Source organism: Capra hircus, chromosome 19, assembly GCF_001704415.2.
Source record: "Capra hircus breed San Clemente chromosome 19, ASM170441v1, whole genome shotgun sequence".
Lineage (NCBI taxonomy): Eukaryota > Metazoa > Chordata > Mammalia > Artiodactyla > Bovidae > Capra > Capra hircus.
Window position 1 is genome coordinate 46,323,966 of NC_030826.1, and position 27,574 is coordinate 46,351,539.

The window sequence follows — 27,574 nt, forward strand, 5'->3', positions numbered from 1 at the left end:
AATCACACAGCAAGGAACAGTTTGTCACTGGCTTCTTTTTAGTGAGTATAGGGGTAACTTACTGAAGGTTAAGTTTATATTTTTCTGATTACTAATGAGGTTGAGACCTTTTTATATATATCTATTAATTATTTGTGTAGTCTCTTTTGTGGACTGCCTTTTCAATTATATTGCCTGTCTTTCTACTGTGATTTTTTTCTTATTGAACTGTGGAAGTTCTTTATATATTCTCTGTATAGGCACTTTGAGGCTAATTTGCAACGCAAATAACTATCTCTTTGGCTTGCTTTTTCATTCTTTTAATGGCATCTTCCAGTGAACAAAAGTTCTTAATTTAAATGTAGTCAAATATATCAATCTTTTCCCTGATGGTATCTTTTATACCATATAAAGGAAATCTTTTCCTATCCTAAGGTCATTAAAGTATTGTCCCACATTATCTTTTTAAAATTTCTTTGTTTTGCATCTCAAATTTAACTAACAATCCACCTGGACATGATTTTTGTATATGGGATGCTGTAGGAGTTAAGTTTCTTTTCTTTCCCATATGAATATCAAATTTTTCAATAGCATATTTGAAAATACCATCAGTGCTATCTTTTCTTGCTATAGTGCCAAGTTTCTACAGTCAAATAACATGGATCTCAGAGCAGAGTATGAATTCATGTAGTATAATGTAGGGGAGAGAGGTAGAGTCTCAGTTCTGCCCTACCTAGCTTACAGTGTGAGTATGGACAAGAAGCCTTTCAGTTTCCCTGGGGATTTGCCTCTTCAAGTACAGAACTGAGGAGGGTGAGCTAGATGCCTTTTAAGAGACCTGTCGGATTCATGTCAATGTATGGCAAAACCAATACAATATTGTAAAGTAAAATAAATAAATAAAATAGATTTTTTAAAAAGAGAGAGAGACCTGTCAACTAAAAGAATCTAAGTCAGCTTGAGATCCCATCTTTTTTTTTCAGATTTTATTTTATTTATTATTATTATTATTATTTTTACTTTGAGATCCCATCTTTGAGCAGACATTTAGGTGGCAAAGAAATAAATTAAAAAACAAGTGAGTTAGGCATTTATTTTTGATGCCATCACTCAGAACTTTTCTGCACCACAGTGCAAGGAAATTGTTGCCTGATACTTTATCTAATGGTTGGTAATATTAAAGGTTGAACAAATGAGGCATCAGACAATGAAAATTTTATAAAAATGTAAAAAATATCAGGCCAATTTTGCATTTAGAAACAGTACATAACTTGCAGTCAGGGCTTCTTGCCTGCAAATTTTAAAAGCCATCAACCTGGTCAGAAAAAAATGCCAGGCCATTCAACAGAGATCCAATGACAGCACACCTGTTAAACGTACATTTCCTAAAATCCTCCCAGAAAGGCAACTTTAATGAAATTAGTTCTAATGAAAGGATACTAGTGAGTTCAGTGAGAAATACAATATTTTCTTTTACATAGCAGAAAATTGACACAAAGAGAGATGGTTTCTGCTTTTCTGTTCCTTAAAAAGAATACAAATGTCACTTCTAGAATCCAACATACAGGCTTAATTTTCAAAATATATAATTTTATTTTCTTCATAAGGCAGCCATACATAATAAACCCTAAGAACAAAACAGTCACAAACTTTTTCCATAAACCTGGACTTATTGAAGGCTTCCACTAGTCTCCAGGAGCTTACAGCCAGATTAGTCCTGATGCTTCAAATAATCAAGCTTTCTCCTCAGCCAAAATTCCTTTTATGTTTGGGCTGTTGAACACAAGCTCAGGAGATAATTTGCCTTCAACATAGTCCATCTCTGTTCCTAAAGGGATTGCTGTGCTTTCTTTTCAATAAAGACTGACTCCATCTCAAACAGTTTCTTCATCAGAGTCTCCTTTTGTCTTCATATCTTCTAGAATATAAGAAAAGCCATTTCAGCCCTTGGTTTCGACACAAACTTTCACACCACTGTGTTCAGGGTTCAGACTTATCTTTAAGGAATTCTTTACTGCAATGTGTCAGGGTGAGGGTAGTCTTGGGCTTGCACCTTCCTCTTGCTCACAGCCCCAACCCTGGCCAGGACTAACAAAGGCTGCTAAGTCGCTTCAGTCGTGTCCGACTCTGTGCAACCCCATAGACAGCAGCCTACCAGGCTCCGCCGTCCCTGGGATTCTCCAGGCAAGAACACTGGAGTGGGTTGCCATTTCCTTCTCCAATGCATTAAAGTGAAAGTGAAGTCGCTTAGTCGTGTCCGACTCTTTGCAACCCCATGGGCTGTAGCCTACCAGGCTCCTTCGTCCATGGGATTTTCCAGGCAAGAGTACTGGAGTGGGTTGCCATTGCCTTCTCCGTAACAAAGGCTAACTCGTTTTTAATCTCAAAGGGAAATAATTCCATATTTCACCAGCAAATATTATTTTGTTGAAGGTTTTTTTGTGATTTGGGGTTATTTACATAACCTTTAGTAAATTAAAGGAGTTCTCTTCTATTTCTATTTTTGTTTTGGATGTTGACATTTATCCAGCTCATTTTTTCTACACCTGATCATTGCATGTAATGAAGTGGTTATTGAAGTGATTATATAGTATTTCTCCTTAAATATATTAGTCTGGGGTAATACATTGATTGATTTTTGCATATTAAAAAAAACTTTGCATTCCTGGACTATATTAATCATGATGGATTATCACTTATATATTATTGGATTCAGATTACTAATATTTTATTGAAGATTTTTGCATTCATGTTTATAAGAGATTTTCCTTCTTTGTTCAGTCTTCATTAAATTTTACTAGCAAACTTAAAAAAGTATGTTGAAGAGTATTTCTTGTTTAAGTTCTCTGAAAGAGTTTTTTAAGGTGGCATTATTTCATTCTTAAATGTTTGGTGGGATTAACCAATGAAGACATCTTGAGTCTGAATTATTATCTTATTGTTGTTTGTGTTGTTGGAATTTTTAACTTCCAATTTAAAAGACTGTTTCTTCTTGTGTCAGTTTGGTAAACTGTGGTTTTCTAGGAATTTGTCAATTTTATATGAATTTTTAATGTATTTAAATAAAATTATTTAATAACTATCTTTTTAATGTTTGTAAGATTAGTATGGGAATCTTGCTCATGCCTAATATTGGTTACTTATGCCTTTCCTCTTTTTTTCTTGGTTAGTCTTACCAAGGGTCTAACAAGTATTAAAAGTCATTCCAAACAACCAACTTTTCACTTTATTAAACCTCTACATTCTTAATTCCTTTTTGTTTCATTAATTTCTGCTCTTTGTAATTTTCTTTGATTTCATTTGCTATTCTTTTTCTAACTTGAGGTGCATGCTTAGCTTATTAATTTTTAATTTTTTTCTTTTCTAATATATTTTGAATTCTGATATATGACAGTTTTTTAGTTATTCAGTTTAAAGTATTTCTTAGTTCTGTTGTGATTTATTCTCAACCCTTGTGTGTGTGTGCTGTTGCTTCAGTCATGTTCAGCTCTTTGTGACCCCATGGACTGTAGCCTGCTAGGCTTCTCTGTCCATGGGATTCTCCAGGCAAGAATACTGGAATGGGTTGCCATTTCCTCCTCCAGGGGATCTTCCCAAACCAGGGATGAATTTTGAGACATGATATATTTTTTAGTTATTCAGTTTAAGATATTCCTTAGTTCTGTTGTGATTCATTTTCAACCCTCAGATACTCCCATGTGCTTTATTTCTAGGTTAATTGCATGGTAGTCAAAGAACCTACTCTGTGATTTTAATCCCTTTACATTTTATTGTATTTTTTTTTTCAACAGCTTTATTGATATGTAATTTACATACTATACAATTTGCCCATTTGAAGTATTCAATTCAACAGGTTTTAGCATATTCATAGACTACATGACCATCACCATAATCGATTTTAGAACTTTGTTGTTGTTTTTGTTCAGTCATCCAGTCATGTTCGACTCTTTGTGATCCCAGCCAAGCCTCCCTGTCCCTCACCATCTCCCAAGTTCATGTCCATTGCATCGGTGATGCCATCCAGCCATCTCTCCTTTTGCCGTCAGTCTTTCCCAGCATCAGAGACTTTTCCAATGAGTCAGCTGTTCACATCATGTGACCAAAATACTGGAGCTTCAGCTTCAGTCCTTCCAATGAGTATTTAGGGTTGATTTCCCCTAAGATTGACTAGTTGGATCTCCTTGCTGTCTAAGGGACGCTCAGGAGACTTCTCCAGTACTACAGTTTGAAGGTATCAATTCTTTGGTGCTCTTCCTTCTTTACAGTCCAGCTCTCACAACTGTACATGACCACTGGGAAGACCATAGCCTTGACCATACAGACCTTTGTTGGCAGAGTAATGTCTCCACTTTTCAACACACTGTCTAGGTTTGTCATAGCATTCCTGCCAAGAAGCAATCATCTTGTGATTTCATGACTGCAGTCACTATCTGCAGTGATTTTAGCGCCCAAGAAGAGGAAATCTGTCACTACTTACACCTTTTCCCCTTCTATTTGCCGTGAAGTAATGGAGCTGGATGCCATGATCTTAGTTTTTTTAATGTTTAGTTTTAAGCCAGCTCTTTCACTCTCCTCTTTCACCCAACATCAATATGCTCTTTAGTTCCTCTTTGCTTTCTGCCATTAGAGTGGTATCATCTGCATATCTGAGGTTGTTAATGCTTCTCCTGCCTATCTTAATTCCAGCTTGTAACTCATCCAGACCAGCATTTCCCATGATGTGCTCAGCATATAGGTTAAATAAACAGGGTGACAGCAGACAGCCCTGGCGTACTCCTTTCTCAATCCTGAATGAGTCAGTTGTTCCATACAGACTCTTAACTGTTGCTTCTTGACCCACATACAAGCTTCTTAGGAGACAGGTAAGATGGTTTGGTATTCCCATCTCTTTAAGAGCTTTCTACAGACTGTTATGATCCACACAGTCAAAGGCTTTAGTATAGTCAATGAAACAAAAGTAGACAGTTTTCTGGAACTCCCTTGCTTTCTCTATGATCCAGTGAATGTTAACAATTTGATCTCTGGGTCCTCTGCCTTTTCTAAACCCAGCTTGGACTCTGGAACATTCAGTCAATGAGTTCAGTCGCTCAGTCATGTCTGACTTTTTGTGACCCCATGAACCACAGCATGCCAGGCCTCCCTGTCCATCACCAACTCCCAGAGTTCACCAAAACCCATGTCCATTGAGTCGGTTATGCCATCCAGCCATCTCATCCTCTGTTGTCCCCTTCTCCTCCTGCCCTCAATCTTTCCCAGCATCAGGGTCTTTTCAAATGAGTCAGCTCTTCACTTCAGGTGGCCAAAGTATTGGAGTTTCAGCTTCAGCATCAGTCCTTCCAATGAATATTCAGGACTGATTTCCTTTAGGATGGACTGGTTGGATCTCCTTGCAGTCCAAGGGATTCTCAAGAGTCTTCTCCAACACCACAGTTCAAAACCATCAGTTCTTTGGTGCTCAGCTTTCTTTATGGTCCAGCTCTCACATCCATACATGACCACTAGAAAAACCATAGCCTTGACTAGACGGACCTTTCTTGGCAAAGTAATGTCTCTGCTTTTCAATATGCTATCTAGGCATTCTAACATGTATACTATCATGTAAGAATTGAATCGCCAGTCTATGTCTGATGCAGGATACAGCATGCTTGGAGCTGGTGCATGGGGATGACCCAGAGAGATGTTATGGGGAGGGAGGTGGGAGGGGGGTTCATGTTTGGGAACACATGTAAGAATTTAAGATTTTAAAATTAAAAAAAAAAAAAAGAATTAAAGATTTTAAAATTTAAAAAATAAAAAAATAAATAAAATTTAAAAAAAAATATGCTGTCTAGGTTGGTCATAACTTTCCTTCCAAGGAGTAAGTGTCTTAATTTCATGGCTGCAGTCACCATCTACAGTGATTTTGGAGCCCAGAAAAATAAAGCCAGCTACTGTTTCCACTGTTTCCCCACCTATTTGCCTGGAACATTACCAAACCCCAAAAGGAAACCTCTTACCCACTAACAATCACTCCCTACTCTCCTCTTCTTCTCAGCCTCTAGCAACCATTAATCTGCTTTTCATCTCTACTGGTTTGCCTGTTCTGGAGATTTCATGTGAGTGGAATCATAAGTGACTGGTTTCTTTCATATAGCATAATGTTTTCAAGCCTCATCCATTTTATATCGTGTATCACCACTTCATTCATTTTTGTGGCCAAGCAATCTTCCGTTATACGGATATACCACATTTTGTTCCTTCATTCATAAGTCGATGAACATTTGGGATTTGTTTCCACATTTTGGCCATTATGAATAATGCTGCTATGAATAGTCTCATGTAAATTTTTATGGATACATGTTTTCATTATTCTTGGGCATATTCTTAGGAGTGGAAATGCTGGAACATATGATAACTCTATGTTTAACATTTTGGGAAATTGTAATTATTTTACAAAGCAATTGTATCATTTTACATTTCCATCAGCAACATGTGAGGGTTCCAATTTCTTCACATCCTTGTCACTACTTGTTATTATCTCTCTTTTTTATTATAGTCATCCTAGTGTTGTGAAGTGGTAGTTTTAATTTTTGTTTATTTTATGTCTAATGGTGTTGTATATCTCTTCATGTACTTGTTGGCTATTGATTTATTTCCATTAGAGAAACATCTATTCAGATTCTTTGCCTATTTTTCAATTGGGCTGTCTTTTTATTATTGAGTTATAAGAATTCTTTATATATTCTGTATAAAACTCCCTTATCATACACATGATTTTCAAATACTTTCTCCTGTTCTGTGAGTTCCTCACTTCCTTGATGGTGTCCTTTGAAGCACAAATGCTTTTAATTTTGATGAAGTCCAATTTATCTATTTTTTCTTTTGTCACCTATGTTTTTGGTGTCATACCTAAGAACGTTTTGCCTAATCCACAATAAAAATGATTTATTTTTATATTTCTTTCTAAAGGTTTTATAGTTTTAGCTCTTAATTTTGAGTCTATGATACATTGGAAATTATTTCTGTATATGATATGAAGAAGGGATCTAACTTCAGTCTTTTGCATGTGGATATATAGTTGTCTCAGCACCATTTGTTGAAAAGTCTCCTCTTCTTCATTGAACTGTCATGGTACCCTTGTCAAAAATCAATTAATAGTAAATACAGTGATTTATTTCTGAACTCTCAGTTCCTCTCCATTGATCCATATATCTAGCCTTTTGCTGGTACTTCACTACATTGATTACTATCACTTTTTAATAAGTTTTGAAATTGGGAAGTGTACGTCTTCCAACTTTGTTCTTTTCTCTGAGATTGTTTTGGCTATTCAAGATACCTTATATTTACATATGAATTTTAAGATTGGCTCTTAAAATTTGGCAAAAATGCCAGCTAAAATTTGATTAAAATTTTCTTGTGTTTCTAGATCAATTCAGCATGTGAGAGAGGGTAGGGGATAGTCACAGATATTATTACCATCATTTCAATATTAAGTGTTCTGATCCATGATCATGGGATGTCTTTCCATTTATTTAAGTCAATCAGTTTCTTGCAATAATGTTTTATAGTGTTTGAAGTATGAGTTTTGTCCCTTTTTTTGTAAATTTATTCCTCAGTGATAGGTGATTTGTTCTTTCAAACAAATACTATAGATGTTACTATAGATGGAACTGTTTTCTTAATATTATTTTGGACTGTTTATTGTCATTACTTTTATTTTTAAAGATTTATTTATTTGGCTGTGCCAGTTCTTACTTGAGGCATGCAGAATCTTCGATTTTCACTGAGGCATGCAGGATCTTTAGTTGAGGTATGGGAACTCTTAGTTGTGTCATGTGGGGTCTAGTTTCCTGACCAAGAGTCAAACCCAGGCCTCCTGCATTGGGACCATAGAATCTTAGCCACTGGATCACTAGGAAAGCCCTTCAGTACTTTTAAAATTATTGATATTTGGCTTTACAATGCAATATATGATCATTTTTGTAAATGCTCCCTATGTGAAAGGAAATATGCATTCTGAAATTATTGGGTACAGTGTTGTCTATATGTCCATTATATCAAGTTTGTTAAATTTGTAGTTCAAATTTCCTGTAGTCTTAATGCTTTTTCTCTGCTTATTTTGTTAACTACTCAATGAAATATATTAAAATACCCAGCCATAATTTAGAATTTTTCTTTTTCTCCTTCTAACTTTGCAATTTTTATGTATTTGTGACCATGTTGTTTGGTGTCAATATAACTGCACTACTTTGTTTTTGCTTAGTATTTGTATGGTCTATATCTGCCTTACATTTCAGGTATTTTAAATTCTTAAATTTTAGATGGTTAGATCACTTCCTTGCTGAATTTTACCTAACATGTAAATAAGATATAGTAACCTTCTTTATCAACTGTTCAAAGAACACAGAAAGCAGAAACACTTCTGGTTTGATTTATGAAACTATCTTAATAATCTTGATACCCAAACTTGATGAAGAAAACACACAAAAAGAAAGATCACTAGCCAGTCTCTCTCGTAAACAAATGTGCAAAAATCTTAAACAAAATATTAGCAATATGAATCCATCTTTTTTATTTTTGTATTACTAATAGCAGTTATGATATTACTAACATATTTGTGTTTAAATCTACTTCTACTCAATGCCTTTATTTGTACCTGTTCAACATTCTGTTTTCTTCCATGCTTGCTTTGCTTTTGGGTTTCTATTATTTTTCTTAATAGTTGGACTTTTTAAAGACTATTTCAGAGATTACAATATATGTCCTTAATTTATCTTACTCCAATTTTGTATTGGGCTTTTATCCTCATTCGAGACAGTGCAAAATTCTTGGATTATTTTAATTTTGTTAGTCCCCCTTCCCAACTTATTATTTTGTTTTACACACTATGCTCCTCTAGAATTACTCATACATTATCATTTCATTTCTTCATATTCTTTCTTGCAGTCCTAAATTGAAAGGGGCCATTGAATGCTAAGCAGGATTAAAATTTTTTCAACTTATTCCTAAAAACTACTTGTAAAATTTTTAAATATAAATTTCTTTATTTTAATTGGAGGTTAATTACTTTACAATATTGTATTGGTTTTGCCATACATCAGCATGAATCCGCCACAGGTATACACATGTTCCCCATCCTAAAGCCCCTCTCTCCTCCCTCCCCGTACCATCCCTCTGGGTCATCCCAGTGAACCAGCCCCAAGCATCCAGTATCATGCATCGAACCTGGACTGGCAGTTCATTTCATATATAATATTATACGTGTTTCAATGCCATTCTCCCAAATCATCCCACCCAAAATTTTATAACGTTGGGAACAAAGAGGAATTTATAAGTAGGATTTAAAATAAGACTTATACATAGAGAATAAAAGTGTGAATACAGGAGGAAATAGTGGGATGCATGAAACAAAGTAGAGGAAAGGACTAAAACAATTTTTTCTTATGTCTAAGTAACTGTTTATTATATAAAATGTAATAGAATAGAACTAAAATGTAAGCTGATATCAACATTCTAGTTGAGGGCAGGAATCATAGGTTGAGAAAGCATAAGGAACAGTCTCATTGTTGTATATGACTGCTTTGTGTCTTACAGTGGATGGGAAAGTTGATCTAAAAAATGTGACACTGAGTATGAAAGACTTCACTGGTGAGTTTCTATGACACTGAAATCATAATGCTTTATAATAAATCATATTTTAGAGGCTTTTGTCTAGTAGTCTATTGTTCATATTAATTTTGACATTTACCCGATTATCATTAAAGATTTCTACCTGAAAAAATCCACTCAATCTCTGGTTACCTATGTATTAAAACGAAACCACAGACTTTGTTCTCATAACAAGTTCTATCTATGGTAGAGATACTATATAGGTCTGTCTTTGCCTGCATGTGAAGTTAAATTTTAGGTAAGCATGTGAAAAAATAAGGCAAAGCCTTGGAAAGTGCAAGATAATATATTTTTGTGTGTGTATGTGTGAACAGTTACATAAGTCCATATAATATCTCCTCTCATAATTATTTCTTTTGGCAATTCATTATCCAATCTGATAACTAGATTTCATTCTGCATATTATTCCCAACTTTAAGAGAGCCCTCACTATCTCAATATTATAACAGCAAATTTACTTTGACTTCTATTGACACACTGAATTTCCATATCCCATTTTGCCTCTGCTTTTTAACCACAGATTGGAAATGATGCCATATAAATTATTATAAATGTATCTTTAAAAATACATGCAACATAGGTTAATATCATGTTCTAGTGAACCTCTTTAAAACATTGAATAAAATTTCTAAAGTTTTCACCTATAAACACTCTTGTCTTTTCAAAGGAGAAAAGATTAATGCCAGTGATCTGAAAAATGTTCTTGGAGACATGGGGATAGAAGTCAATGATAAGGAACATCTGGAACTGCTAAAATTACTGCCAGTTGATGGTGAGCTGCATTTGGGTTACTGTGACCTCCAAAGCATTGAGTTTTATGGTTCTATTTATGATGTTTATACTTTGAAGTGTCACGTGTTTATATTTACCTGCCCCCACCCAACAGCTCTTGCTTTCTTATGAACAGTGTCTCTAATTCTCTGTGCCAGCTCAAGGACAGAGATCAACTGTCAAAAGAATCCTCTTCCAAAAAATCAGTGTTGAGGAGGTAAGATGTTACTGATGATTTTGAAAAGGGGGAGGAAGGAGTGGAATTTACATTTTGTCTCTCTCAGTAAGCATCACAGAAGTCCTCAGAAGAAAGTTTCTTTCTTCCTTTAAGTACAAAAGCTCAACATCTTTCTGATAGCTTCTCAGCAAAGCATCTTCTCAGCAAAGTTCTATGTATCCCTGTAAGTAAATCTTATACCAGCTGCCAAGGAATTAGCGTTTTCTGTATTATTATGTCAGTTCAGAAGTTAACAATACCTTCAAGCATGAGCTTTGTAGCATTCAGTACCAGCAGCTGCATCATGAAGAAGAGCCTGAAGAAACCCGAACAGGCTGCAGGTTACAGTCTTCCACTTCAAAGCAGCATCTCTGGAGAGAGTGCAAATTACTTTGAGTACAAAGATGAGTCTGAGTTTGCAAAGCCTCCATGTTATTATATTACCTGGCTAAACAGCACATTAAAAAGCAGAGATATTACTTTGCCAACAAAGGTCCATCTAGTCAAGGCTATGGTTTTTCCAGTGGTCATGTATGGATGTGAGAGTTGGACCATAAAGAAAGCTGAGCACCAAAGAATTGATGCTTTTGAACTGTGGTGTTGGAGAAGACTCTTGAGAGTCCCTTGGACTGCAAGGAGATCCAACCAGTTGATCCTAAAGGAAATCAATCCTGGGTGTTCATTGGAAGGACTGATGTTGAGGCTGAAACTCCAATACTTTGGCCACCTGAAGTGAAGAGCTGACTCATTGGAAAAGACCCTGATGCTGGGAAAGATTGGGAGCAGGAGGAGAAGGGGACGACAGAGGATGAGATGGTTAGATGGCATCATTGACTCAATGGACATGGGTTTAAGTGAACTCTGGGAGTTGGTGTTGGACAGGGAGGCCTGGTGTGCCGCGGTTCATGGGGTTGCAAAGATCGGACACGACTGAGTGACTGAACTGAACAACACTACCCAGTTATGATGAAGGCAAGAGAATCAAGCATGAAACTACTATCCCTTCAGTTTCTGGAAGAGATGAGTATTTTGTGGGTCAGGATGACTTTGATAATGCTGACCAACTTAGTTTAGGCAACAACAGGATTTTCATGTGAACTTTTTAATGGCATTCTTCTTTAAAACTAGATTGGCCCGTGGTGGATTCATGTCAATGTATGGCAAAACCAATACAGTATTGTAAAGTGTTAAAAAAAATAATTATAAAATAAAATAAAAATAAAGCACAGGGATGATCCAGAGAGATGATATGGGATAGGAGGTGGGAGGGGGGTTCAATATTGGGAACTCATGTACACCCATGGCGGATTCATGTCAATGTATGGCAAAACCAATACAGTATTGTAAAGTAAAATAAAGTAAAAATAAAAATTAAAAAATAAATAAATAAAATACAAAAGTAAAAAAAAGAAAAACTAGATTGGGTATTTCCTGTCTGCTTTCCTGGCCACTTCAACTGCAGGAAAGTATGAGGCCATTTCAGGATTTTGCTTCTCTCTAATCAAGCAGATCCTTGTTGTCAGGTTTTCCACCTATTTTCCTGGATATTTTGATGGTCAGAACTGTCTCTGGTGGGTGTTTCTGGTTTTAGGTTTTCTCCTGTTTCTCAGAGGATTTGTTAATTATGCGAAAGTTTGGAAGATATAAAAACTCAAATTTCTGCAGGACAGAGTTCTCTTTATTTAGTGATGACATTTTCTGGCAGAGGCCTTCCTGCGTTTATGATTCCTCTCTCAAGAAACAAGAGAACATCTGCAGGAAGTGAATCGGGATGCAGAACACAGAGGAATAACCACCTGCTTTTAGAGAAGAAAGTGCTATTGAAAAAGAGAAAATAGGATGAAGCAAATTCCTGCTGTTACTTATTAGGCCACTGACAAGTCAAACTTGAACTGCAGGAAGTAAAGAAAACAGAATGGAAATGTGATAGAAACAAGGAATGAAAAGAATTTATAATAGAACAGGAGAAGATGGTGAGTTTTAGCTCTGTAGCATATAAACTGGTAGTTTCTGTGGATGTGAAAGAGTAAGTAGATCTATTAATAATACCAGAATTTATTATGATGAGCCAAGTTCTATCCTCACCACATACAATGATGACACCTTATCCCTATTTTACAGTGGAGAAAACTGAGGCATAGAAAGGGTAAGTAATTTGCCTAAGGTCACAGAGTTAGTCAGTAGCAGAGCAAGAATTTGAACCCGGACTCTTTTTTTACACCAGACTACCACTCTATACCATAATGCCAACTTTTTTCATTGCTTAACTTCATCATAATTTGAAGGTAAAATTGGATAGATTTATAAAGTCAGTCACAAAGAGGAAAGTCTGATCCTTAAGTTCTATCTGTGAGTCATTCTCTGTCCTGACTATGCCTTTTCTTACAGGTGATAAGAAAGTTTTTCAGAATAGACTGCTAGCAGCTTTGAAGTCTTTTAAAGGTAGGTAATTAATGTAATGAGAAAGTACACAAGACTGAGATTCTCAATCTTTGTATTTACTTTTTCCTAGTCGTTAGATCATGATTCCTCTGCCACCCCTTTTAAATGTTGATGCTATAGTTTTGTTTTGTTTTTTGAGTGTATGCTGTGTAGACTTGATCCCAAGGTCAGATTCAAAGGAACCAGTCCTAAGTATCTCCACAGTTCTCTTTTTGTGTACTTGAGTAGGTCAAGGTGGAGTTTTAGTTTTCATAGTGCTGAAAATAACCATCACAATGCACAGCTATGAACTGTTAGTTTTCCTTTCCTTTTTCAGTATAAAAGGTGTCATTCCCAGTAAATGTAAAAGTTAAAGAAAAAAATCATCACTCATATTGCTACTGCTGAATCATTACCACTCTTTATATTTTGAAGCCCTTAATGTTAAAATAGCAAAAATTTCATATAGTCAGAATTGCTCTAAAATCTCATTGGAAGACTCCATAAAAGAAACCAACATTCTAGTCTTGATAAGTCTGGTATAGTCACTTTTTCTTCCAATGATATGGAATAGATTGTTATTCCTAGAGTTAAGCAATTAGCTGAAGTAACTGGCTTGCCTAAGAGCCATAATATACAAAAATATATCTCATACTAGAATTTCATTGAGTCAAGATGCTCACAGTATGATAGGCTTAGTGGAATTTAGTCCATCTGATAGAACAGTCAATTGATGTTCATCTGGAGTTTTCTCTACTTAAGTGCTTGTGGCTCCTGGAATGTCAGGGAGAATCACATAAATTATTTCATTGTTCACTTATACTGGGCATGTGATTTTAATTCATATAAGTTAAATGATTGTTTGATATAATTATACCCTATTAAAAAAGCATTTTTTTCCTGTGGTACCCATTTTTTGTAACACCTATAGCTATGTAACTTTCTGTGAATGAAAATACAGTGGTTTACTTCACAATATCTCTTATCTTTAGATATTTAAATTCAGGGTACTTTTTTATTTTTCCACTTATTGTAACTAAGATTATAATAAACATTTACCTGTCCCCTTTGATATGAGCTTTTTCTGTATTTCTAAAAGTGAAATTAGTGGGATAAGAGTTATGAACATTTTAAAGAATTATGATGGTTATTGCCAAACCACTTTCCAATAAGCTAATTCCAGTTAACACTCTTACCAGCAGCCAGACGTATTGAGAGCTGAGAGCTGGTTTAACTCATCAGGACAAGAAATGTTTTTCTTACTGTATCTTTACTGAGTTTTTTGCACATTTATATCTTTTTCCTAAGGTGGAAAAGTTGATCTCAATAATCTGAATCCAGTTCTGGGGCGCATGGGGATCAAGCTCAGAAATAAGGAACTTAAAACTGTAGTGGAAAAGCAACCTATTGATGGTAAGCATTGAATTTCTAAAACTAGACTGATTTGAGGAGTTAAAGACACTTTTAAGAATCATGAAGAACTTGTCTTAAACTATGAAGAAATCCTGTCTTTTGTCATTTTTATTCATCTGAAATTGTCATCCTGCTCAACTATCAATAGTTTTGAGGGGATATTCACAATGGTTTTATCAGCTCAGAGAATGGCTGGGAGAAACAAACTTGGGAGCAGGGATTAGTGAATGAATGAATGAATAACAGAGAGAGCCAGAAATGACTGAGAGAAAGATATCTATAATGGGGAGTAGTGGAACATCCTTAATATTTCTTCAAGTGTCTAACAACCACAAGTGATCGCCATTTAGAGATAGATAAATAAGTTGAAAACATTAAAGGAAAGCTGATTGAGAATAGATGGAAGATTCAAAGCCCCTACCTCAGTATCAGTGCCAGATGTAAGGTTCACCAAAAAAACAAACTAACAAAAAACCCTGACTCTTTATAAATGGCATTTTTACCACACTTGTAAGAAAGCATCTAAAGACCTAAGAACTGAATAATACTTTAGTCATGGTCAGACACTGTGTTAGAATGACATGGGACAAACACTGTTGTTTTTCTTACTCATAATGAATCAATCATTCAACAGGAAATATAAATTTAAGGTGAACACAAATAATTTAGTAGAATATATAGACTTTCATTGCAATCTAGGTCACAGTTTTTCTAAGTTCTGTGTCATTGTCTGAATTTTTTGTTTTGTATTACAGCTGATGGAAATGTTCCTCTGAAAAAAGTGATGAGTGATATCAAGGCAGTTACAGGCAAGTTAAAAGTTATAAGATTAAAATCCTAACTCCCCTGTTCCATCACACTGCCTTCCCACTTTTTGAGACAGGTATATCCTAAATTTTACGTTGCTTATTCTTCTTTTGAAAAATCATAGCTTTATTACCTAGGTGATAATGCAACAGACATAGTGTTTTCATTTTGCTTCATTCGACACTATAAAAATGCTATCATAAATGCACAGTATTCCCTAATCCTAACCCTAATAACATTCTAACCCTAAAACAAGTTCTATATTTCATTTTTTATTTATGATTTTGTAGTTTATTATTGTAGTTTATTTCTTTTCATTGTTATATAAATGTCCTATTTGCAAATATGCCATAATTTGTTTATCCAGTCTCCTGTATATGAATATTTATATTGTTAGGCAGGAAAATGAAATTAAATGGGATCCCAATTGGAAAGGATAAGGTGATGAGGTGATCTTATTAATATATATTAATATATATATTTATATGTATAAATATATATATATAACCATGAAGACTCCACCGAAAACAGTCAGAACTAATAAATTCAGTAAAGTCGCAGAATACAAAATCAACATATAAAAATCAGTTGCGTTTGGAGTTTGGTATCACCAAAATGATAAAGTAGGGGACCACACTCTCCATCCCTCCACGAAGATCAACAGTTAATTAGATATCCACCAACAGAGCAGTTCTAGGAGAGCTCAGGAGTCCACTTAAGAAACTAAAGCAACCAGTGGAGTTTAAACCTGAGAATAACTATATTAAAGGGGTAAGAACAACTTGATTTTGCCTGTATCAGCATATCCCCTTGGTGGCACTGTCAGCACATAGAGGGAACTCCCCAGATAGAAAGAGTTGTCCTAGCAGGAAGAGAAGAATAGGGTAGATGACTAGCTTCTCCATCCTTTCAGGGAACTTCACAAAGGACCTGCTTTGAGGATTTCCCTGGCAGTTCCAGCGGTTAAGACTTCAGGCTTCAGGCTTCCACTGCATGTTTCATCCCTGTCAGGAACTAAGATCCCACATGCCACATGGTTCGGCTGCAAAAACAAATGAACAAAAATCACAGGACTTGCTTTGTTTTCATTCCACCCAGAGACCCAGAGAGGTGCAAAGCTGAGATATACAGAGACAGCTAGGAATAAAGAAGAGTAGGGCTTACCACTAATAGCAACACAACAAATCAGCTTCAGTCCAGTGCAGAGGACTCCTACTTCCAAACACGGTCACATTACAAGGTACTAAAGAACATCAACATATAAATACTAAATGGACACAATTTGGTTCATAAAATGAAATATTATTTAGCTTCAAAAAGACATGAGGACTTCTGTGGTGGTCCAGTGGTTAAGAATCCGCCTGCCAATGCAGGGGATACATATTTGATCCCTGGTCCAGGAAGATTCCCACATACCACAGAGCAACTAAGCCTGTGTACCACACTATTGAGCCCACATGCCTGGAGCCCATGCTCTTCAACAGAAGAGGCCACTGCAATGGGAAGCCCACGCACCACAACTAAAGGATAACCAATTTTCACGGCAACTAGAGAAAGCCCGCCCACAGCAACGAAGACCTAGAGCAGCCAAAAAAAAAAAAAATTGTTTTAACTTAAAAAGATGAACACATCTGTTGTATCTATCTCTTCTTAAAAAGAAATTAAGTACTGATATTGTGGATTAACCTCAAAAACATTATGCTAAGGAGTATAATCCAGACATAAAAGGTCACGTATTATATGATTCCATTAATAGGAAGAGGACTGGCCACCTCATGTGAAGAGTTGACTCATTGGAAAAGACTTTGATGCTGGGAGGGATTGAGGGCAGGAGAAGAAGGGGACTACCAAGGATGAGATGGCTGGATGGCATCACTGACTCAATGGATGCGAGTCTGAGTGAACTCCAGGAGTTGGTGATGGACAGGGAGGCCTGGTGTGCTGCGATTCATGGGGTCGCAAAGAGTTGGACATGACTGAGCGACTGAACTGAACTGAATTGAATAGATCCATAGGGTCAGAAAGTAGGCTCATGATTGTTAGGAACTGAAAGGAGGGTACAATGACTGATGATTATTGAACATGGGGTTTCCTTTCCAGGCAATAAAGATATCTGAAACTAGAGAGAGTTGATCCACAACATTGTGAATGTACTAACTGCCACTGAATTGCACACTTTAAAATAGTTTATTTTACATTATGAGAATTTCATCTCAATTAAAAAAAATCGACCAGCCACAAAAGTGGTATACAAAGATAGGAAGATGCAGTGGAAACAATCTAGTCTGGTAGGATAAAGTACTTAAAATGACATTATGTGAAATGCGAGCCTGAAGTGATAGTAAAAGGTAGACTTACTTTTAATTGGTGGTATTATTATTTCTAAGATCTCTACAAATAATATACCCCTTATGACCTGCTCCCAGGGTGGACCTCTCCTACAGCCCTTATCCTCCCAATATGTCAGTGAAAATAATATGTGTATGATTTCATTTATAAGATTTGAAAAGAAACAGCTAAATGACAATGATTAAGCATGCCAACTAGATGATAAATGCATAAAGAAAAGCAAGAAATCATTGTCCAACTCTGTCCAACTCTCCTATATGGGAGAATAATCTGAAAAAGAGTGGATATATATATAACTGATTCACTTTGCCATGCAACAGAAAGTAATAAAACACTGCAAATCAACTATACTCCAATAAAAAATTTTAAAGTAAGTAAATAGCTCCAAAAAATTTTTTCTGTATTATAGTTAGTATAGCATAATGCAGTCATTCCCATTAACTTCAAAGACATTGGAATATCTAGAAAAATACTAAATTATATTTAGTAGCCTCCATTTAAGAAAGTATGGGACTATGTGCTACATAATAGTACTTATGACCAATCTACATCAAACCAAGTTTGGGGAAAACGATGAAAGGTGAATAGTTTTAACCCAATTCTGGAACTTTCATGTTTCCTTCCAAATTGATTTCTAGGTTTAGGTATAGATATATAATAACTGAAACCCAACCATCATTTTATTTTTACACAAAAGTTCCTTTGAGTTCATTTTCAGAGACCATCCTAAAAATCTCTCATATACTATACGATTAAAGAAAATGTTTCTCTAAATAGAATTGCCTTTAAAATGTTCTTGATTCATGTAAATAAAGTCATCAGTGCTTTGATATTAAACAAAAGAAAAATGAAATCATTGTCCAAAAACTAAGGGTATAATTACCTCTTAAGGAATACTGTGAATAGGATTTGAGAAAGATAGCCTTCAGGAGTGGGAAACGTTCTTCTATTTCTTTACCTAGGTGGTAGTTACAAGGGTGTTGTTACAAGTTCAGTTCAGTTCAGTTCAGTTGCTCAGTCTTGTCCGACTCTTTGCGACCCATGAACCACACACAGCACACCAGGCCACCCTGTCCATCACCAACTCCCGGAGTCCACCTAAACCCATGTCCATTGAGTCGGTGATGCCATCCAGCCATCTCATCCTCTGTCGTCCCCTTGTCCTCCGGCCCTCAATCTTTCCCAGCATCAGGGTCTTTTCCAGTGAGTCAGCTCTTTGCATCAGGTGGCCAAAGTATTGGAGTTTCAGCCTCAACATCAGTCCTTCCAATGAACACCCAGGACTGATCTCCTTTAGGATGGACTGGTTGGATCTCCTTGCAGTCCAAGGAACTCTCAAGAGTCTTCTCCAACACCACAGTTCAAAAGCATCAGTTCTTTGGCACTCAGCTTTCTTTATAGTCCAACTCTCACATCCATATATGACCACTGGAAAAACCATAGCCTTGACTAGGTGGACCTTTGTTGGCAAAGTAATGTCTCTGCTTTTTAATATGCTGTCTAGGTTGGTCATAACTTTCCTTCCAAAGAGTAAGCATCTTTTAATTTCATGGCTGCAGTCACCATCTGCAGTGATTTTGGAGTCCAGAAAAATAAAGTCTGACACTGTTTCCCCATCTGTTTCCCCTGAAGCGATGGGACCAGATGCCATGATCTTAGTTTTCTGAATGTTGAGCTTTAAGCCAACTTTTCACTCTCCTCTTTCACTTTCATCAAGAGGCTCTTTAGTTCTTCTTCACTTTCTGCCATAAGGCTGGTGTCATCTGCATATCTGAGGTTATTGATATTTCTCCCGGCAATCTTCATTCCAGCTTGTGCTTCTTCCAGCCCAGCGTTTCTCATGATGTTCTCTGCATATAAGTTAAATAAGCAGAGTGACAATATACAGCCTTGACGTACTCCTTTTCCTACTTGGAGCCAGTTTGTTGTTCCATGTCCAGTTCTAACTGTTGCTTCCTGACCTGCATACAGGTTTCTCAAGAGGCAGGTCAGGTGGTCTGGTATTCCCATCTCTTTCAGAATTTTCCACAGTTTATTGTTATTATTAAGAGTTTGTGTCTAATTGTCCAAAGTCAGTCTGTATTATCGGTATTAATTTTTTTCATTTCTTAGTAGCAATTCCTATGTCTTCTAAAATATTTTCTAATAATAATATACCTCAGATCTTCACCACTGAAAAGTAAAAAATCAATATCAGGGATAAACAAACTACTGCTCATAGACCAAATCTAGCCGTCTGTTTATAAAGAATGTTTTGCTAGAACAGTCACAGTCTTCTTGTATCTATTATCAATGGCTATTTTAGTGCTGCTGCTGCTAAGTCGCTTCAGTCATGTCCGACTCTGTGCGACCCCATAGATGGCAGCTTACAACAGCAGAATTGAGTAGCTTATATAGTCTCTGTTGCAGCTACTCAATTCTACTGTTGTAGAAAATCCCATGGATGGAGGAGCCTGGTAGGCTGCAGTCCATGGGGTCGCTAGGAGTCGGACACGACTGAGTGGCTTCACTTTCCCTTTTCACTTTCATGCATTGGAGAAGGAAATGGCGACCCACTCCAGTGTTCTTGCCTGGAGAATCCCAGGGACGGGGGAGCCTGGTGGACTGCCATCTATGGGGTTGCGCAGAGTCAGACACGACTGAAGCGACTTAGCAGCAGCAGCAGCGCTAAATAGCCATTGTGTGAAATGATAAAAATTAGGATAATGGTCAAACACTTTAGCAATTTTGGGAAAAGCAGAGCAAAATTAGGTTAACTTTCCATTCTAGTTTACAAAGCAACTATCTAAATCTTCAGTTTACTGAGAACTGTGGTTTCTTATTCTCAGTGTTATGAAAGCAAGTCTTTGCTTAGGGGTATAAGTTCTAATTCTCTGCCCACTCTTGACTCCACTAGGCAGATTTTATTGTGCCTTTATCTTTTACCTAGCAGCTGGGAATAATGATGTATGAACATGAACAATTTTGTTTCATATCTTTAAGTAGTTAGATAGTTATTAATATTGTCAACTCTACTCACCATTTCTGTTTTTGAAGGAGAAAAAATTAATGTAGAAGATCTGAAAAATATTCTGGAAGGCTTCGGGATAGAATTCACACCTAAAGAATACTCAGAACTGGCAAAAAATCTGCCAGTTGATGGTAAGCATTTCAAACAAGATTAGAACTTTTGAGAAAGGTTAGTCTTAGGTGTTTAAAATAAGTTAAAAAAAAAAAACTATACCTACTAGATATCCTAATTTAAAAAACCACAGCAAAAAGAAAGTAAAAAATTTTAGTGTGACTTTGTCCTTCCTTTGGAAAATGTAATTCTTTCTTTGGGAAACTAAATACCAACTCTATTTTCTTGAATCCTGCCATTGGATACAAAAATTCCTTTTATTATATTTGGTTCCACCCTCAGAACTAAAAGTTAAACAGAGAGATGTAAGGAAGAAAGTGAGGATGGGAGAGATAGACGAGTAGGAGAATGAAGAAAAAAGTCAAAGAAAAGTGAAGGAAAGACATATTGATGTTCCAGTTAAGGTGTTTGCCGCTAATTATTGGTTATATAGCCAGACACAGAACTCTAAGAGTTTTCTTTGTCCATAGTTTCAAAATCACTGGAGGCCCAAAATCACAGTTATTTCTAAGACAAATCATTTTAAAGCATTTTTGTGAAATTATACCTTTGTATTGTCTCTCTTCAATTTCTGTATCCCTTTATCTGTGATGTCGATTGTGCCTTTTCTTACAGATGATGGGAATATATATGAAAATAGATTGCTAGATGGCGTGAAATCTTTCAATGGTAAGAAGCATGATGAGAAAAAAGATAAATAAGATTCTTCTGCCTTACTTTTGCATTAATATTATTGTCTAATTATTCTCTTGTGGATCTTACCACCTCTTACATAAACTGATTATATTTTTAAAGTATACTTTCAGCTTTATTAAATATTGCCAAATATTTTTGTACAAATTATAATTCCACCAATGAGAAACTGATTATTTTTTATTTGTTTTGAATGTATGTGCTTTTTTCAAATAGTCTTTCCTGCTTAGTAAACTTTGGCTTTTATTAAATTTATTTGCAAAGCGAATCTAAAGTTGGGTCTATATAGAAAATGTGAAGTAAAGAATTGGCAGTAGTTCTGGGCATCCCATCATTGTAACTCACTGGAGAATGAATTTGTACCTTGTTAAGATTGTCCTCAAGACCATGCAGAAATTACAAGTCTAATTCTATTTTGTTCACATTGTACACTTGAACATTTTGGACCAATGATATTTTTGCAGATAGTCCTGGTTGTATGGAAATTAACTGAAATTTTCTCTATTGGAGAAGTCATTAAATTTCCCTTGTGTTCCCAAATGTTTCCTTAGGTGGGAAGGTTGATGTCAGTAATCTGGAAAAGGTTTTGAGAAACATGAAAATCAAATTCCCAGATAACAAGCTCAAGGATTTGTCACAAAACCTACCAGTTGATGGTGAGCATCACAGATGATATTAGACCTTTTAAAGAAATTTAGATTTGTAAGCTTATGTTTGAAAATTTCTGGCACTAAATCTGTTTTGGTGATAATATCACTTTTTAAATCTTTGAAAAGAGCCCAGTCCTAACATAAGAGACTATTTTGACTTCGTGTGTTTTTAGTGATCTCAGTATGCACGATGGTACATGTGCTACAGTGAGTTACAGGAGTTTAACCCTTTACTTGAAAGAAGCTGAAGAAGGGCTTATTACCCACAGAGAAGAGGTTGCTAATTTCAGATTAAGTATATGATTTAAATTTATTTTAAAAATCATGTCACCCAGCTATACCTTCCTGTTGGAGGGGGTAATTGAGAGAACATGACTGCCAGTTGACCTGCAAACTGGACTCAAAGCAATTGGAGGATCCTCACCACCTCCCTTGTGCTTAGAACATCTACCGTGTCCACTGTTCCCACAATGAGAGTTGTGTTCAAGGAAAGAGCCTTGAGAGAGCAATGTGTTGTTGAATCCCATCTGGACAGTATACATCACTAAACCCAGTTAAAGTCTCTGTATAAACTTTTAAGATTCTGGAGGGCAGTGCAGAGATCTGCTTGTCTTGTGGTCACCAAAGGCAAGCCTCATATGTAAGTTTCCTTGCTTAGAAACCTTTCAGCCACCCATCTGGAGTGGTCTGCTCTTGCTTTGGTCTCCCCCTGCCCTCAGTGTACAGGTGGCTGGTTTCAGATTTTACCTGGGAAGCTCCTTAGGTTTCAAATCAACAATTCCTTTATACACTTGCAAATTACCAGTTTCCTTATCCCTTCCCCTGTGTTTTGGCACGCGCTCACATTATTCATCCCTGACCTTATCTCTGTCTACATTAAGAACCTTAAACAGCAATATTTTATCTTCCTTTATTTTATTTACTTACTTGTCGCTGTGCTGGGTCTTTGTTGCTGTATGTAGACTTTCTCTAGTTGCTGTGAGCAGGAGCTTCTCTGTTATGGCTTCTCATTGCAGTGGCTACTCTTTTTGAGCACCACAGGCTGTCTAGAGCACCGGCTCAGTAGTTGTGGCTTGCGGGCTCAGTTCCCCATGGCCTGTGGGATCTTCCCAGACCAGGGATCAAACTCATATCCCCTGCATTGGGAGGTGGATTCTTTATCACTGGACCACCAGGGAAGTACTCTTTTCATTATTTATTTATTTTAATGGAGAATAATTCTTCACAACGTTCTGTTGGTTTCTGCTGTACAACAGCGTGAATCAAGCATGTGTGTGCTTAGTAGCTTAATTGCGTCTGACTCTTTGTGACCCCATGGACTGTAGCCCACCAGCTCCTCTGTCCATGGGGATTCTCTAGGCAAGAATACTGGAGTGGGTTGCCATGCCTTTCTCCAGGGGATCTTCCCAACCCAGGGATCGAACCCAGGTCTTCCACATTGTAGGTGGATTCTTTACTGTCTGAGCCACCAGGGAAGCCCAAGAATTTTGTAGTGGATAGCCTTCCCTTCTCCAAGGGATCTTCCCAGCCCAGGAATCAAACCAGAGTCTCCTGCATTGCAGGCAGATTCTTTACCAGCTGAGCTACCAGGGAAGCCCCAATCAAGCATAAGTATACATATATCTTCTCCCTCTTGAGCCTCCCTCCCTTCCACTTCAGTTTATTAACATTCATATAATGCCCCATTTTAATCCTCTTGCCTAACATTTACTGTGCCTACCTTCCCAGAGTCCAGAACTTCTTGTGTCCATGTCTCTACAGAATAAATTTCTGGTTTTTAGGGAATGGTCAGTGGGGCGAGAGGAGAAGTGATGGTGGAGTGGAATTTGGACAAAATGGGAATAAAAGAAAGGGTAATAACTAGCAGAGGAGGGGAATGTTGGTAATTTGCCTGTGTGTGCTAACTTGCTAGCAGTCCCCTTGATGTTCATTCCTACACCTTACCCGATACTCTGTATCTTGAAACTTTCTAGGATTCTTCTTTGTGAATTATGCCACTTTCATTAGTGTCCCCTTATAGGCTTTTTTTAAAATAAGTTTATTTAATTGGAGGTTAATTACTTTACAATATTGTATTGGTTTTGCCATACATCAACATATGGAATTTAGAAAGATGGTAACGATAACCCTCATAGGCTTTTAAGCTCCCTGGTGGCTCAGGCGGTAAAGAGTCTGTCTACAATGCAGTAGACCTGGGTTTGATCCCTGGGTTGGGAAGACCCCTGAAGAAGGAATGGCAGTCCACTCCAGGACTATTGCCTGGAGAATCCCATGGACAGAGGAGCCTGGTAGGCTACAGTCCATGGGGTCGCAAAGAGTCGGACACGACTGAGCGACTTCACTTTCACTTTCTTTCTTTCTTCCTCAGCTCTGCTGAATTAGTTACCACTCTCCTACTTGCTTTCTAATTTTCAAATGTTTGTGAAGTCTCTTGTTCATGAAGGTTTCGTCTCCCATAAATGTCTTTTGAGTACATTTATTATTACTTTCCTATTATTTTAGTGAAGTTCAAGGAGAGGAGGAAATAAATACTTGTGGTTAGTAAAAGCATTTTGAAAAGCTACCCTAGTTAATTTAATTGATCAAATTTAAATAACTGAATGCAGGCTGAGATTACCATTCAAAAATTGAAAGGTGTAAAGCTTTTTAATCCTCAGGCTAGAGACACCCTCATTATGTACATAAAGAGCAAAGATAAGCATTTGTAAACCCAGAAAGTATTCTACTTTCTTCAGTGAATCACATTATCTTTCTATACATAATTAGTTGTTATACCTTTGGTGTTGAATCTGTGAAACCAGAACACATTTTCCTCGCTCTCTCTGATAGGGAAGCTAAAAGAAAGATCAAAAGCTTTTTCTCACCTAGACTTATTGAAATCAGTAATAAATGAAGGTTCTGTGAGGACAGGAACCATTTCTATGCTGCTCACCGTTGTGTGTGTGTGTGTGTGTGTGTGTGTGTGTGTGTGTGTACTCAGTCGTGTCTCATTCTTTGCAACCCCATGGGCTATTGTATCCCTCAATGAGTGCAGATCTTTGACACCTATAAATACTTGTTGAGTGATGAGAAATAGAATTAACTAGATAATATGTTAATTTAGCAACTACTCAAGACTCTCAGCAAGAATTTTCAATTGTATTAATCAATAGGTGTTAGCTGATTGTTATCATCAACAGGGAAATTTAATGTAAAATTACACTGTCCTATATGTAGCAAGAGACCCCAAAGCATAAATCTGATAACCAAATGTATGGGGAGAATGTACTGGAAACTACCCCAAAGGAAGAATAAGATTCCATAATAATAAATAGCATACTGTTTTTTTGGTAAGAAAATACCAATAATGTGCATAGTTTCTAGGTTTTTTTTTTCTTGGCCTACAAATGTACTACATCTGCAATTCTGGGAAATTATGCTGATTGAAGAGATAATTCTCATTATGTTCCATTCTACTGTTTAATTTTAAAGTGTTTAATATTACTATGGGCAACCCTAACTTGTCTGGATGTGATACAGAATAAATAGACATATTTTTTAATTTAAAGACTCTCAATTCTTTGATTATATAATGAACATTACTACTACAAAAAATGCAATAGATTAAGCTAACTTGGGGGTGATAGTATAGGATAGTGTTAAGTGGGGAAATAGGTAGACTTAAAGTTCCAAACTGAAAGTTTTTATTCTTATTGCTGGAATCTGATATAGTAGATTGTGTGAAGCCACAAGAACAAATCTGAGGAGGGAAATTTTCATATGCATGCACGCAGAGACTGAGATAAGAGGGAGAAGAGAATAAATAATGAAATTAATGCTTAAATATTTTAATAATCTTTTTAAATCAGTCTACAATTGTGTCTGTCTAAATTGTGGCTTATTTTTTAGTGTTTGGCAAGACTGATCTGCATAAACTGCTAAAAGAAATAAAGAAAATAACAGGTGAGCAATACATTTTGTGAAAAGATATAAAACTAAAATGCAAAATACTCCATGTTTACATACAGATGTAAAGCTGTTTTCTTATTTTGTCGTTGATTTTTAACTTCTGTTTTTATAACAAAGTTGACTCTAATGACATGAAGATTATATTGGATTATTCATGTTTTAGCAAAACATATCACTATTTCTCTACAACAAATTCTATATTCTCTGAAACTTTTTTATTTTGTGATTTATTTCAGTGGCCAACTCACCTATTCACTCATTCAAAATGCTTATCTCACATCAACTGTAACCAGTAAATGTTAAAGTAAAATTTTGATAGTAATACAAATAATGTGGTTAATGAAGATAATTCATCTTATAATTCAGACAAAGTTAGAGAAACACAAATTCTACCTGATGATTAATACAATTTAGATTAGGTAATTGCCTGTACATAACTTAGATCACTTTGCCTCCTGTATATCCCTTTACCATGAGTTGGGTTAACTTCTTTGAGGTCCTTAAGAGCATTAGAAATAAGTATTTTGTTTAGAATTAAAGAAATAACTTCCAAAAACTGTAGAAAACCCTGTACAAGCTTTAGACACTTCATCATTTGGAGTCAGTAAACAATTCTCACCTGTAACCATTTCCATCTTTTAAAGGAGAAAAAGTTGAAGCCAAGGACATACACAAAACACTAAAAAACCTGGGAATAGAGCTCACAAATAGGGAAATCTGGGAGCTGTTGAAAATGTTGCCATTTGCTGGTAGGTATTTGATGTATCTGTGTATGTATCTCTGTGCTTTTGTATAAACTTCATTGTGAGAACTTCATAAAAATGGGCCATTCTAGTTTTGCATAAAAATCTAAAACACAAAAATGCCTATCTTTCTTTAGCCGTAAAGAAATTAGGCCTTTAACATTTAGGTTTCTCATTTTGAAAAGCTATAGCATCAAACCTGAGTCCTGCCATTAAGTGAAATAAATCAGAAAAAGAAAGACAAATACCATATGACATCACTAATACGTGGAATCTGAAATATAACACAAATGAATGTATCTATGAAACAGAAACAGACTCATAGACATAGAGAGCAAACTGTGGTTGCCAAGGGTGAGGTGACAAAGGGGAAAGGATGGATTGGGAGTTTGGGATTAGCAGAGGCAAACTATTACATACAGAATGGATAAGCAACAAGGTCCTACAGTACAGCACAGGGAAATATATTCAATATCCTGTAATAATTGATAATGGAGAAGAATATGAAAAAGTATATATATATATGTACAATTGAATCACTTTGCTCTGCAGCAGAAATTAGCACAACATTTTAAATCAACTATACTTCAATAAATTAAAATTCTTAAAAAATATTACTCAATGCGTTAGTAGGGCAATGTGAAAGAAAAGTCTAAATTAGCAAAAAGGTGGTGCTTATGGTAAAGAACCCATCTGCCAGTGCAGGAGACTCAGGAGGCATGGGTTGGATTCCTGGGTCAGAAACATCCCCTGGAGGAGGGCATAGCAACCCACTCCAGTATTCTTGCCTGGAGAATCCCATGGACAGAGGAGC